This window comes from Colossoma macropomum, unplaced genomic scaffold (genome assembly GCF_904425465.1).
Source record: "Colossoma macropomum unplaced genomic scaffold, Colossoma_macropomum, whole genome shotgun sequence".
NCBI classification, from domain to species: Eukaryota; Metazoa; Chordata; class Actinopteri; order Characiformes; family Serrasalmidae; genus Colossoma; species Colossoma macropomum.
This window is the reverse complement of record NW_023494785.1, coordinates 1,123,220-1,136,709: the sequence shown is the minus strand read 5'-3', so window position 1 is coordinate 1,136,709 and position 13,490 is coordinate 1,123,220. Positions and strand designations below refer to the sequence as shown.

General features: G+C 40.6%; 1 protein-coding gene across 1 annotated transcript in view; it reads right to left on the bottom strand.

The window, feature by feature from the left end:
• Positions 1 to 11,482, bottom strand: part of eps8l1b (eps8 like 1b) — a 39,887-nt gene extending 28,405 nt beyond the window's left edge. Inside the window, exons 1-4 of the mRNA XM_036580933.1 lie at positions 11,279 to 11,482; positions 10,442 to 10,597; positions 8,165 to 8,311; positions 1,778 to 2,144 (exon numbers count right to left, since the gene is read on the bottom strand). The gene's annotated coding sequence lies outside the window, so the exon portion shown is untranslated. The remainder of the gene's footprint in view (positions 1 to 1,777; positions 2,145 to 8,164; positions 8,312 to 10,441; positions 10,598 to 11,278) is intronic.
• Positions 11,483 to 13,490: the final 2,008 nt, after the last annotated feature.

The following is a 13,490-nucleotide window of genomic DNA, read 5'->3' as shown; positions in this document are numbered from 1 at the left end:
AAGTGTATAAAGCCACACTTCAGTTTGATAAACATGGCCGACGGAGCGGCTGTTTCTGCCGGAGGGGTTTATAGATGTCAGTTATTTACTGTTTAGATTGGTATATTTGTATAAAATATTTAACATATTTGTGTTTGTAGATCTCTAGAAATGGTTCCTGTGGTTAAATCTAGGCAGTTTCCTTGTCCAATGTGACCTGGCAGGCTGTGTTTGTGACTCATTAGGTGAAGCTAACATTACTTAGCTTAGCTAGCAGGCTAGCTGTGTAAACACACTGGCTCTTCAGCAGAAGAGAGAGTCCAGTTGAAAATACTGGCTGTTCACTGTTTAGTACGCTTTCTGTCTGTAAATAGTCCAGCGGGTTGGAGCTGTTACTGGGAGAAAACTGTGCTGAGCAGCTGAAGGCAGCTCACATTTCCAGCTCATGTGGTGTAGAACACAGACTACAGACTAATGCAGCCCATGAACAATGAAAAATTAACTAATTTACTTTAATTTAATGAAGAGGTTCTGAAATTAAATGGTTTTCTAAATTAATTCTCATCTAAATTCTTATCTCTGCCGCTCTGCTTGTCTTGTATTGCTGTTCTTATCTCAGTCACATCAGTGTTTGGTGAATGTTGAGAGCTCCATTTCAGACTCGGAGCTCATAAATCAGATTAGAATGCATAAAAAATGCATATTAGCAGCTTAACAGACTGTGAGATCCTTATTCTCTGAGTGCATTTTGTACAAAATAAATAGTTTTTAAAGCCGCCTGATCTTTATACGCAATAAAGTATAGTGTAAAAATAAAGTTTATAAACTGACACATATAAAGTGTATAAACTGACACATAAGAAGTGTATAAACTGACATATATAAAGTATATAAACTGACATATAAAGTGTATAAACTGACACATAAGAAGTGTATAAACTGACATATATAAAGTATATAAACTGACATATATAAAGTATATAAACTGACATATAAAGTGTATAAACTGACACATAAGAAGTGTATAAACTGACATATATAAAGTATATAAACTGACATATATAAAGTGTATAAACTGACATATATAAAGTGTATAAACTGACATATATAAAGTATATAAACTGACATATAAAGTGTATATACTGACACATAAGAAGTGTATAAACTGACATATATAAAGTATATAAACTGACATATATAAAGTGTATAAACTGACATATATAAAGTATATAAACTGACATATATAAAGTGTATAAACTGACATATATAAAGTATATAAACTGACATATATAAAGTGTATAAACTGACACATAAGAAGTGTATAAACTGACACATAAGAAGTGTATAAACTGACATACAGTGTATAAACTGAAATATATGATGTGTATAAACTGACACATAAAAAATATAAACTGACATGTATGAAGTGTATAAACTGACACGTAGTATATAAACTGACATATATGAAGTAAATAAACTGAAATATGTATATAAACACTGTACCCTGATTCATGTATAACGTGTATAAGCTGATACAAAGTGTATAAATTATTATTTGTACAGTCCAGTGTTGTATAAACTATATTAAGTATATAAACTAATATAAAGTGATACAGTACATACAGGTAGACAAACTGTATAAAGGATATACGCTGTATAAAGATCTATAAACTATATAAACTCTAGAAAATGTGTACTGTGTATAAAGTTAAACAAACCACATAAAGACACGCAAACTATATAAAAGTATAGAAGCCATTTAAAGGTCAAACGCTGTATAAAGATTTATGAACTGTACCTCGTTCTGCTTCCCACGTCCTTGTAAGTGTACCTGTCCACTCAGGTGGTCCAGAGAAATAAAAACTCCCCCAGACTGATTCCCTCTCTCTCTCTCTCTCTCTCTCTCTCTCTCTCTCTCTCTCTCTCTCTCTGTCACACCTTCTTAAGTTATGTAGAGACAGGTAGAACTGGTTTGTCCACTTTTTCATGAGTTAACTCCTCTCTCACTCTCTCTGTCTCATTCTCTCTGTCTCTCCCTCTCTCTCATGTGAGCATTGTCGATCGCCCCTGTGTCAGGTTTTGACGGACAGGTTGGTTCAGTACCTTTTTTCTCTCTGTGTGTAATCCGACACCACACGCCGTATTTCATCTCTAATGAGCTCCGCCTACACACACACACACACACACACACACACACAGAGAGAGAGAGAGAGAGAGAGAGAGAGTGTGAGGTCAGAAGGATGGAGGGAGTGGCGTGTGTGAGTAACAGGTCTGAAATGTGTGCTAGACTGCCTCCTATTGGTCAGTTAATGCTGTAGCTGCTGATGTGTAACTCCAGCATGGACACTGTGATGGACAGTCATGGACACTCGTCAGTGTCAGAAACACAGAGTGATTCAGTTTCTCTACGTTACTCACCTTCAGTTCACACTATAAACACTCAGATAAACACTAGCTCTTCATCTGCTTATTAACTGTTTATTATCTATTACCAGGCACTTTATAAATGCATAGTAAATAGAAACATAATTTTTAAGCAAGCTTAGAAATATGATATAAATGTGTTTGTGACACGTTAATAAGATATTCTCTAAATTAGTTATTTAGTTAGTTATTAGTAAATGTAAGAGTTCTTTAAACATGTTTCTAAATCGTTTGTCAGCATTTAAGTATGAGTATGTTCCACTGCAGCTTTGGTCTCGCAAACTCATTAGTAAAGATCTTTTAAATCGCTGTTGTTGGAACAAAACCTCGTACCTCCAAAATGGTAACTTTACAGGAGAAGGAAAGAAATACTTTACTTTTAATGTAAGTCAATGGAACCAGACGTCTTTGCAAGTCCTTTTTGATCATTTTTTAGTCCATTCATCATGAAATTTACACACAATGTTAAGAGCAACAGGCATTTTCAAATTATGTCAAAAACTGAAAAAAGCCAAAAATAGAGATACGATGTTTTGTCCCGACAACAGCGAAATGTATTTCATCATTGTGACACTTTTGTGAAGTACTTTGTAAACATTTATAAGCTCCTCCTTTGACCATCAGGCTGTACAGGTCATATGTACAGCTTTGTAACAGAAATGTGACCATATATCAACATTTACTAGCACGTTTGTGAATTGAGGTCATTATTAACTGTTAATATTTCTTGATTAAGATTTCACAGAAAGACATTTCAAGAATGCTTTTAACTGGAAAGATTACAATTGAATAACTTTTAACCTTTTAACTGTAGAAAGGTGCCGATACAGTGGCATTACTAACATTACTATCTTACACAGGACATTATTAATACAGCACATTCATGCATTTATACTACATTTCTAAACTTTCTTTTAAATGATGTTTCCTATCATTATTCACTGCTTGCTGATAAGTTAGTAGTCATCAAAAAGCAAAGTTAAAATAAAGTGTTACTAAGAAAATCACTAAAACAGCACACGGTGTGTTTGTTTGTTTGCTTACACACAAAAACATTTGTGAAAACTGACCGAAAGTCTGTAGGTCAGGGCTGCCCAAAGTGAGGCAGGTGCGTTTGGTATGGCCTTCTGGAAGGCTGCCCTAACTTCCCACTCCCTCACCCAATTAAGTGACAAATATATTTTATAGCGCTCCTGTTTTTCCCTGTTTTTATAATGGAGACTGTTTTTTTCCCCAAATACTTTTTAGTAACAAAATTCAAATCAGAATTAAGAAACACTGAGACTTAAACACTGCAGGGTCCTCATTAAATCAACACATATCAGCAGCGCTTTCTTTTACAGTCCCTTAAGTTTCAGGTGCTAACCAAGTAAGATATGAGGTACAAACACAAAACTGATGGCATGTCTAAAGAAAAGTTTAACAAAATAATACTGAAATTATAAAAAAGTTCAAGATATTGTAAAAAAGATGTTTCAAGGGTTTTTTAGTGAAGGAAATGGTTCTGTAATAAACCATGAACACTTAAAGAACCATTTGATGCTTAAATGGTTCTCTGCATGGAGAATGTGTTGTAGATGATTCTATATAGCACCAGAAAGTGTTTTGATATTGTTACGACGTCAAGCTTGTAACAATAGAAAAAGACTTTTTAGTGCTATACCATATTATATATATATATATATATATATATATATATATATATATATATTAAGTTTGAGGTGGAGCGGTGAGTGCAGTGCTCCCCTTACTGACCAAACTTCATAGTGTCGTAATTGCGACCACTGGAAAGAACCAAATGTGAAATAAACAAAGCAGAATGATGTGATTGTGCTTATTTTCCCAAAATATCATTTTAAATGTTGAATTATTGGAGCGTATGATACTAGCTGTGTTTCACATTGTTAATTTTGTGGGCGGAGTCAGTGGTATAAACAAAAGAACAGTGCAATGTGTCTTTAAACAGAACATAGAACAGTTTCAGTGTTTGTTTGTTCCACTGTGCATGCAAAATAAGTACATCTACTTTGTAAACTATTGTCATTTTTCTTTTTATTGGTGTTATAGATGATATCGATAAGAGTTTTGGTTAAGCATTTTTCAGGCTGTTAAACTATCACGCTCAAATTTCACGCTCTCCTACCAGGTGTGAGTTTGCCAAAGATGAGCCTGATGAATAACAAAACTCTCAGTGAAATTTGCTTACGCTCGTTTTACGGTCAGATGTAACCGTGTGAAACTTTGACGAATGAGAGCCACTGTCACATCTGCAGCCACCAGTTCCCCTCCACACCTTCAGAGGTCACTGTTTACAGAGGTCTAGGCTTAGGCTTGCACCTGACTCTGATTAGACGCTGTTTTGTTAAGCATTTAAGCTCAGAGCTCAAACTCACACTTTGCGAAGTCCTGCTTGCTTACACTGCTGCAATTCTGAGGGCCTTGTTTTTGTTTTCTTTTTGTATTTAATACTTCTTGTTTTGGTTCTGACCCTGAACTCTGACCTGGCTTATGACAGCATGGCAAAACAAAGCTTTATGAAACAGTTACGTTTTCCTTTAAATTGCACTGAAAGGGTTCTGCACTCAAAGGTTGCACATTAATGACACCTGGTGGTTAAAATCATGAACAGTAGCTATACATTTACACATTTACACCTTTTCTGGGGTTGCTTTAGGATAAACATCCAAATCTTTGTCTGTTGATTTAAAAGCATGTGATTCAGTTTTAAAGCAGTAAAGGTAAATAGTGACAAACATGACACTAAAAATGACATCACCTTAGAGGCTCAACATCATTTACGGCCGGTCTTCATAGTAAATCTCCTGACAAACTCATGCATAACCTTAGACTTATATATATTCTTTAATAAATAAAAAGCTTTATATATGAAATCTAAATCATGATGTAAGTGTTTGTGATTGGCTCGAAATCATGGAAACCTGCGCCGGTTTGCTTATGTTGAATCAGTTTCCAAATCAGTCACATTGTTGTGTCCTAAACAAAGCTGTGGACATCACTGATTATCTGTGTTTTGGAAACTGAACCACGTATCCATACAGTGCTTCAAAGTGAGACACAATTTTTTTTTTGTACACAGGCTCCAGAGCTTGGACTGTGGATCAGACACAGCAGTGCTGCTGGAGTTTTTAAACACTGTGTCCACTCACTGTCCACTCTATTAGACACTCCTACCTTGTCAGTCCACCTTGTAGATGTAAAGTCAGAGACGATAGCTCATCTGCTGCTGCACAGTTTTTGTTGGTCATCCTCTAGTCCTTCATCAGTGGTCACAGGACGCTGCCCACAGGACGCTGTCGGCTGGATGTTTTTGGTTGGTGGACTATTCTCAGTCCAGCAGCGACACTGAGGTGTTTAAAAACTCCAGCAGCACTGCTGTGTCTGATCCACTCAGACCAGCACAACACACACTAACACACCACCACCACGTCAGTGTTACTGCAGTGCTGAGAATGATCCACCACCCAAATAGTACCTGCTCTGTGAGGGTCCATGGGGGTCCTGACCACTGAAGAACAGGGTAAAAGGGGGCTAACAAAGTATCAGAGAAACAGATGGACTACAGTCTGTAACTGTAGAACTACAAAGTGCACCTATATAGTAAGTGGAGCTGATAAAATGGACAATGAGCATAGAAACAAGGAGGTGGTCATTATGAAGTGGCCAGTCGGTGTATATGCTCCACTGTAATGTTTCTAAACACAGTACTCAGACTCCTGCGCCCCCTCTAGTGGCAGCTTTCCCCTCCCCCCCTTATGGGTGGCCCTGGTTGATGAAACCAGCTGATGTATTTCCTTTGTGATGTGTTTAAGCTGCTCTTGCAGTGAGAGGCAGTAGCTGGTAAACAGTGAGTGTCTAACTGTCAGCTGTTGTGTTTTGATGCAGTCTGATCTGAGAGAGTTTCCTCTTCTGTAATTCCATCCTGCAGTAGGAAGCGTGTAAAGAACGCTCTGAAAGGTCTGCAGGTTCCTCCTTCAGCCCTGCAGGCTTCATTTCACACCGCTGAGAACCACTAAGATCAGCTTCAACATCTGAAAGTCTGCCTGCTTTTGAATGTTTTCAGTGCAGTAATAAACCCCTGTGCAGGGTTGGTTTATCACAAGCAGCTCTGTGATGATCCTTTGTTTACCTGTATTCAACACTCAAAGCATCTTGCTTTGTTTGAAGAGTTGATTTTGTATAAATAATGATTTGACAGTTTTGTTTTCCGTGGGAGCTCTGAGACTTTGGCATCATAACACCTTTTAGAGGTGACCTTTCCATTTAATCAAGATCTAAATAGCCTTCTGTTTAATGTGTCAAATTATTGCAAACAAAAACATGTTCATTAGTACAGATATTTAGGAAGGCTATGTGTTTCCAAACATTTGATGGGCAGCTTATAGAGACTGACTTGATAGGCCCTTTTCACGGGAAACAGAAGTGCATAAACGGGGGGTAAAAATAGTTTTAGACTAGAAATTATAGAGACCATCTGATATATGTTCGTGTACTCTTCTCATAGGCCCGTCACAAGAAACGGAAGTGTGTAAATGCTGGTAGAACAAGTTCCGCTATTGCCTTAAGACCAGTTACTAATCTCAGAAGTACAGGCGCTCGTATCACTTCAGCACCACAGAAAGGTGAGTCACTTCATCTTTGTCATAGTTGCTGAGATTGAAATTCGAGGATGAGTCCAGAACTGTTGGAGAACCAAACACACAACAATGTGGAGTCCAGACTAAATAAAGGACATAAATGCTTTGTGGAAAAATTCTTTCACAGCTATCAGAGCACAGTAACGTCAGTTAGCGGCTACAGAGAGAGAAATCAATGGAGGTGAAAATAACTATAACCAAAACAGTAGATTAGCCATGTTAGCTGGAGATGTTGGAACAGCTTGCTGACAGTAACCAGTTGGCAAAAAGCTAAAGATGCTCACATAGCGGTGTTGCACTCAAATCAGTTCCGCCTCAAATTCCCACTCCCCTTCACAAATATAGCCCTTGTTTACACGTTCACAGAGCAGAAATCAATGGCAGTAAGACTGGAACTACGGAAAGCGGAAAAGTTCAGGAAATGTTAACGTTTCGTGGCTGTTTGTTACTGACTGTGTCAACCTTTCAGCCGTACAGCTGTTTCACTTTCAATAGTTCCAGTGTTGTTTGGCGCTGCTTTCAGTGAATGTGCATGTCCGAGGGCTTCACATGTGAAGGGGAGCGTGAACTTCGTCAGGGTCCATAGAGCCACTGTAGACGTAGTCCACAAACACCGGCTCCAGTGAACGAACGTCTGCTCCCCGCTGAGCTCTCGCTCTCTCAGATACCGACAGCTTTAGAGGGAGAAAATGAAAACTACCTCTGAAAGCGGCTGAAGCAGCAACTTTAACATGCTGTTTGTGCTTTAACGATAGTCAGCAGCGCTGAAATGCAGACACAGAGGTTCTTCTACTCTGTATGAGAAAGTTTATTCCTTTATTAGCTGCACAAACCCATGTTCCTCTGCTCATTGTCAGCTGATGAACCACTGAAACTGAGATGAGGTTGTTTTTTTGCCTAAACTTGAACACTTGAGTGAGCTGTAAACGCTCTGCTCATCATCGTTGTTGTTATTGCTCTGGCAGGAGCAGCGTCACCCTGCAACGAGAACTTCTAGCAGAGAAAATGCAGAACTGTGAAAAGGACCTATTGCTTGATTGATTGATTGGGTGATTGGTTAGATGGTTGGTTGATTAATTGATTGACTGACTGATGGAATGTCTCACCCTGGCAGGTGCACAGTTGAAGAACTGGACGCTGGGGTGTTTCTGGGTGGAGCTCTGCGTGACGAGCAGAAGAAGGGATGAAAAACGAGTCTCAGAAATGAGAGAATCACAGCGGAGGAGAGATGGCAGAGTGAACTCTTCCAGGACCTAAAATAAATAGATGACAGATAGAAAATAGATTACAGATAATCAATTAGAATCACAACATATAGTTTATAAAGATCAGTAAACACAACATTTTGCAGAAGTAAAACAAGACTGATGTGAACTGTGTTTATTTTTAACACATTTATTTTTTCACCCTTTCTTCATAAAGCTACAGTCGGTTCAGACAGTATTTTGTGGGCTACAGTCGGTTCAGACAGTATTTTGTGGGCTACAGTCGGTTCAGACAGAATTTTGTGGGCTACAGTCGGTTCAGACAGTATTTTGTGGGCTACAGTCGGTTCAGACAGTATTTTGTGAGCTACAGTCGGTTCAGACAGTATTTTGTGGGGCTACAGTCGGTTCAGACAGAATTTTGTGGGCTACAGTCGGTTCAGACAGAATTTTGTGGGCTACAGTCGGTTCAGACAGAATTTTGTGGGGCTACAGTCGGTTCAGACAGAATTTTGTGGGGCTACGGTCGGTTCAGACAGAATTTTGTGGGGCTACAGTCGGTTCAGACAGAATTTTGTGGGGCTACGGTCGGTTCAGACAGAATTTTGTGGGCTACAGTCGGTTCAGACAGAATTTTGTGGGGCTACGGTCGGTTCAGACAGTATTTTGTGGGGCTACAGTCGGTTCAGACAGAATTTTGTGGGCTACAGTCAGTTCAGACAGAATTTTGTGAGCTACAGTCGGTTCAGACAGAATTTTGTCAGCTACAGTCGGTTCAGACAGAATTTTGTGGGCTACAGTCAGTTCAGACAGAATTTTGTGAGCTACAGTCGGTTCAGACATTATTTTGTGGGGCTACAGTCGGTTCAGACAGAATTTTGTGGGCTACAGTCGGTTCAGACAGAATTTTGTGGGGCTACAGTCGGTTCAGACAGAATTTTGTGGGCTACAGTCGGTTCAGACAGAATTTTGTGGGCTACAGTCGGTTCAGACAGTATTTTGTGGGCTACAGTCGGTTCAGACAGTATTTTGTGGGGCTACAGTCGGTTCAGACAGAATTTTGTGGGCTACAGTCGGTTCAGACAGAATTTTGTGGGGCTACAGTCGGTTCAGACAGAATTTTGTGGGGCTACGGTCGGTTCAGACAGAATTTTGTGGGGCTACAGTCGGTTCAGACAGAATTTTGTGGGGCTACGGTCGGTTCAGACAGAATTTTGTGGGGCTACGGTCGGTTCAGACAGAATTTTGTGGGGCTACAGTCGGTTCAGACAGAATTTTGTGGGGCTACGGTCGGTTCAGACAGAATTTTGTGGGCTACAGTCGGTTCAGACAGAATTTTGTGGGGTCTACGGTCGGTTCAGACAGAATTTTGTGGGGCTACGGTCGGTTCAGACAGAATTTTGTGGGGCTACAGTCGGTTCAGACAGTATTTTGTGGGGCTACAGTCGGTTCAGACAGAATTTTGTGGGCTACAGTCAGTTCAGACAGAATTTTGTGAGCTACAGTCGGTTCAGACATTATTTTGTGGGGCTACAGTCGGTTCAGACAGAATTTTGTGAGCTACAGTCGGTTCAGACATTATTTTGTGGGGCTACAGTCGAGTTCAGACAGAATTTTGTGGGCTACAGTCGGTTCAGACAGAATTTTGTGGGCTACAGTCAGTTCAGACAGATTTTGTGAGCTACAGTCGGTTCAGACATTATTTTGTGGGGCTACAGTCGAGTTCAGACAGAATTTTGTGGGGCTACAGTCGGTTCAGACATTATTTTGTGGGCTACAGTCGAGTTCAGACAGAATTTTGTGGGCTACAGTCGGTTCAGACAGACTTTTGTGAGCTACAGTCGGTTCAGACATTATTTTGTGGGGCTACAGTCGAGTTCAGACAGAATTTTGTGGGCTACAGTCGAGTTCAGACAGAATTTTGTGGGCTACAGTCGGTTCAGACAGAATTTTGTGGGCTACAGTCGGTTCAGACAGAATTTTGTGGGCTACAGTCGGTTCAGACAGAATTTTGTGGGCTACAGTCGGTTCAGACAGAATTCTGTGGGCTACAGTCGGTTCAGACAGAATTCTATGGGCTACAGTCGGTTCAGACAGAATTTTGTGGGGCTTCATTTCAGAATGTCTAGTCTTAGCTAATCTGTTTTCCTGTTTAATCCTCCTCCATGGTTGTCCTACCTGTTTATGTCGATCCCTCAGCCACACTGTAGTAGACTGGATGTCTAGAACCACCTTAGTGCTGTTGAGTTGCTTAGATTTGGCCAGAATGGAGAACTGTGAGAGAGCCTCCTCCACCGTCCCCACGTCCACCCCGAGAGAAAACACCGCCAACCTCTGACATCCAGCAAAACAATGTTGGTGTGCATCGTTTGAAATTTTTTCTGTATCTTGTACTTTTAGTCCTTTTTATGTCAATTCAAGTTTACCAGGTATGCAACTTTAGTGAAAAGAATTAAAGAATCGTTTGACAAAACATCTAATTTAGCCAATTCCTGGCCTCTATCCTCAAATGTAGTCAATCATCCAAGACATGTTTGCTGTGTGAAATTTGGTTCTTTAGTTTTATCTGTGATAGTCTTGATTATGTGGTTTCTGACACTGTATGACTGTCATCTATAAACATGGACTGAAATACTTTTTGACGGACTTGTATTTGTATTTTCGTGCATTTTTATAGATACCAGCCTGAAAGCTAATTAAGAAACTTGTCTGATTCATTACATTTGAGGGAAACAGTAAATTAGAGTTCTGCCAAACTTTTCCTGAGAGAGAGAGAGAGAGAGAGAGAGAGAGAGAGAGACATTGTGTAGTGTAGTGTCAGAAGTTTATGTCAGGTGTGTGTACAGTAAGCAGATTACACTTCATTCAGCACCGTGAAGGAGACACACCATACACAGAAGGGTGAGAGAGGTTAGAGTGAGGCAGGCCCTCAGAGAGAGAGAGAGAGAGAGAGAGAGAGAGAGAGAGAGAGAGAGAGAGGTTAATCAGAGCTGACAGAGCTGCTGTTCTACTCACGGTCAGACGGTACTGAGAGACCCCCATCGCAAACGCACTCCCTCCGCTGAGAGCAGAGAACACACACAGCGCAGAACCAACAGAGAATTACAGCGCGTGACCGATTACATTACACCAACCTACTGAGGAACCTCTCTCTCACTCGCTCGCCCACTCACTCATCCTGTCTGGCTGCTTCAAATTCCTTTCAGCAAAATGCTTCATAAATTCTCTCTCTCTCTCTCTCTCTCTCTCTCTCTCTGTGATGAGGTATCTGGTACAGATGTGCAGATTAAAGGTGTAACGTGTCCTGCAGGGTATGAGAGCTCATTATGGGATGGTGTTGGGAGAATGACACTGTTGTCGTGTTGCCGTGGTGATGAGTGGGGTTTTGATGCAGGACATTTTCCAAATGATGTTCGATGGTCACCTGGTCCTGGCTGAGGGAACAAGTGTTCAGACACTTTGTTTGTGTTACGTGATAAAGTTCCGCTTCACAGTTACACCGATGATGTCTTTTGAAGTTATAATTTAAACAAAATAAAAATATAAACAAATTAACTCCTCACAAACATCACAAATTCACTCCTTGACCTCAAAGCAAAGCGACTTGCATAGTTGCCTCATAGCCTTCGTCACTTCAGAATAGTTTAAGCTACAGATGTGATACACAGATCAGAACACTCTTCAGACCCGTCCCCAACTACCCAGCATGACGTCTTCAAGCTGTGACCAGCCATTAGCCAGCACTCCAGCTCCAAAATCTACTCGCTACTGTTATAGCATACCTCTGCTTTTAGCCTATATATTATAACAAAGGATTAAAAATGGATTCACACACAACCCAGAAATACAGCACAAACACACAGCCAGATCACTGTAAAACTCTCTGAAACTCTCTGTATCAGCTCTCTGATTTAGCCTTCATATGGCAACAAACGGATTAATGACATTAGAAGGCTGTTGTTGGCAATTACAGCTTAGAGACAAAAGTATTGGGACAAAGTATTGGGACACTCCTAATTATTGAGTTCAGGTGTTTCAGCCACACCCATTACTAACAGGTGGATAAAATTAAGCTCATAGTCTTACAGTCTCCATAGACAAACACTGGCAGTAGAGAGTTGCACTAATGAGCTTAGTGACTTTAAACATGGCTCTGTCACAGGATGCCTCCTCTGCCACAAGTCAGTCTGTGAAATTTCTGCCCTGCTAGATCTGCCCTGATAACTGTAAGTGCTATTATTGTGAAATGGAAGTGTCGAGGAGTAACAACAGCTCAGCCACGAAGTGGTAGACCACGCAAACTCACAGAGAGGGACCACCGAGTGCTGAAGAGCACAGAGTCTATCCTCTGTTGAATCATCACTACAGAGCTCCAAACTGCCTCTGGAAGCAGCACCAGCAAAAGAACTGAGTGTCAAGAGCTTCATGAAATGGGTCTCCATGGCTGAACAGCTGCACACAAGCCTAAGATCAGAATGCACAATGCCAAGCCTTGGATGGAGTGGAGTGAAGGGCCTCCACTGGACTCTGGAGCAGAGGACCTGTATTCTCTGGAGTGACGAATCAGCTTCTCTATCTGTCAGTCTGATGGACGTGTCTGAGTTTGGCGAATGCCAGGAGAACGTTACCTGCCTGACTGCACTGTGCCAGCTGTAGAGTTTGGTGGAGGAGGGATGAAGCTATGGGGCTGTTTTTCAGGGGTTGGTCTAGAACCCTTAGTTCCAGTGAAGGAAAATCTTAATGCTCCAGCACCAAGACATTTTGGACGATTGTACACTTCCAACTTTGTGGAACAGTTTGGGGAAGAACCTTTCCTGTTCCAGCATGACTGAGCTCCAGTGACCAAAGCAGCTCCATAAAGGCCTGGCTGGGTGAGTTTGGTGTGGAAGAACTTGACTGACCCTCACAGAGCCCTGACCTCAACCCCATCAAACACCTTTGGGATGAACTAGAATGGAGATTGTGAGCCAGACCCTCTCGTCCAGCATCAGTGTCTGACCTCACAAATGCTCTTCTGGATGAATGGGCAGAAATTCCCACACACACACTCCAACATCTTGTAGAATATACTTCACACATATGTATATTAAATGTAGTGTGTGAGTACTATTTACCATTATCAGTGTAGCTTTTAAACCTATCTTTGTTTGTGTTTATCAATACATACTTTTTTTCATCATAAGTATAAATACACAGTCTAAACACATTGTGTATGTAGTAGATATCA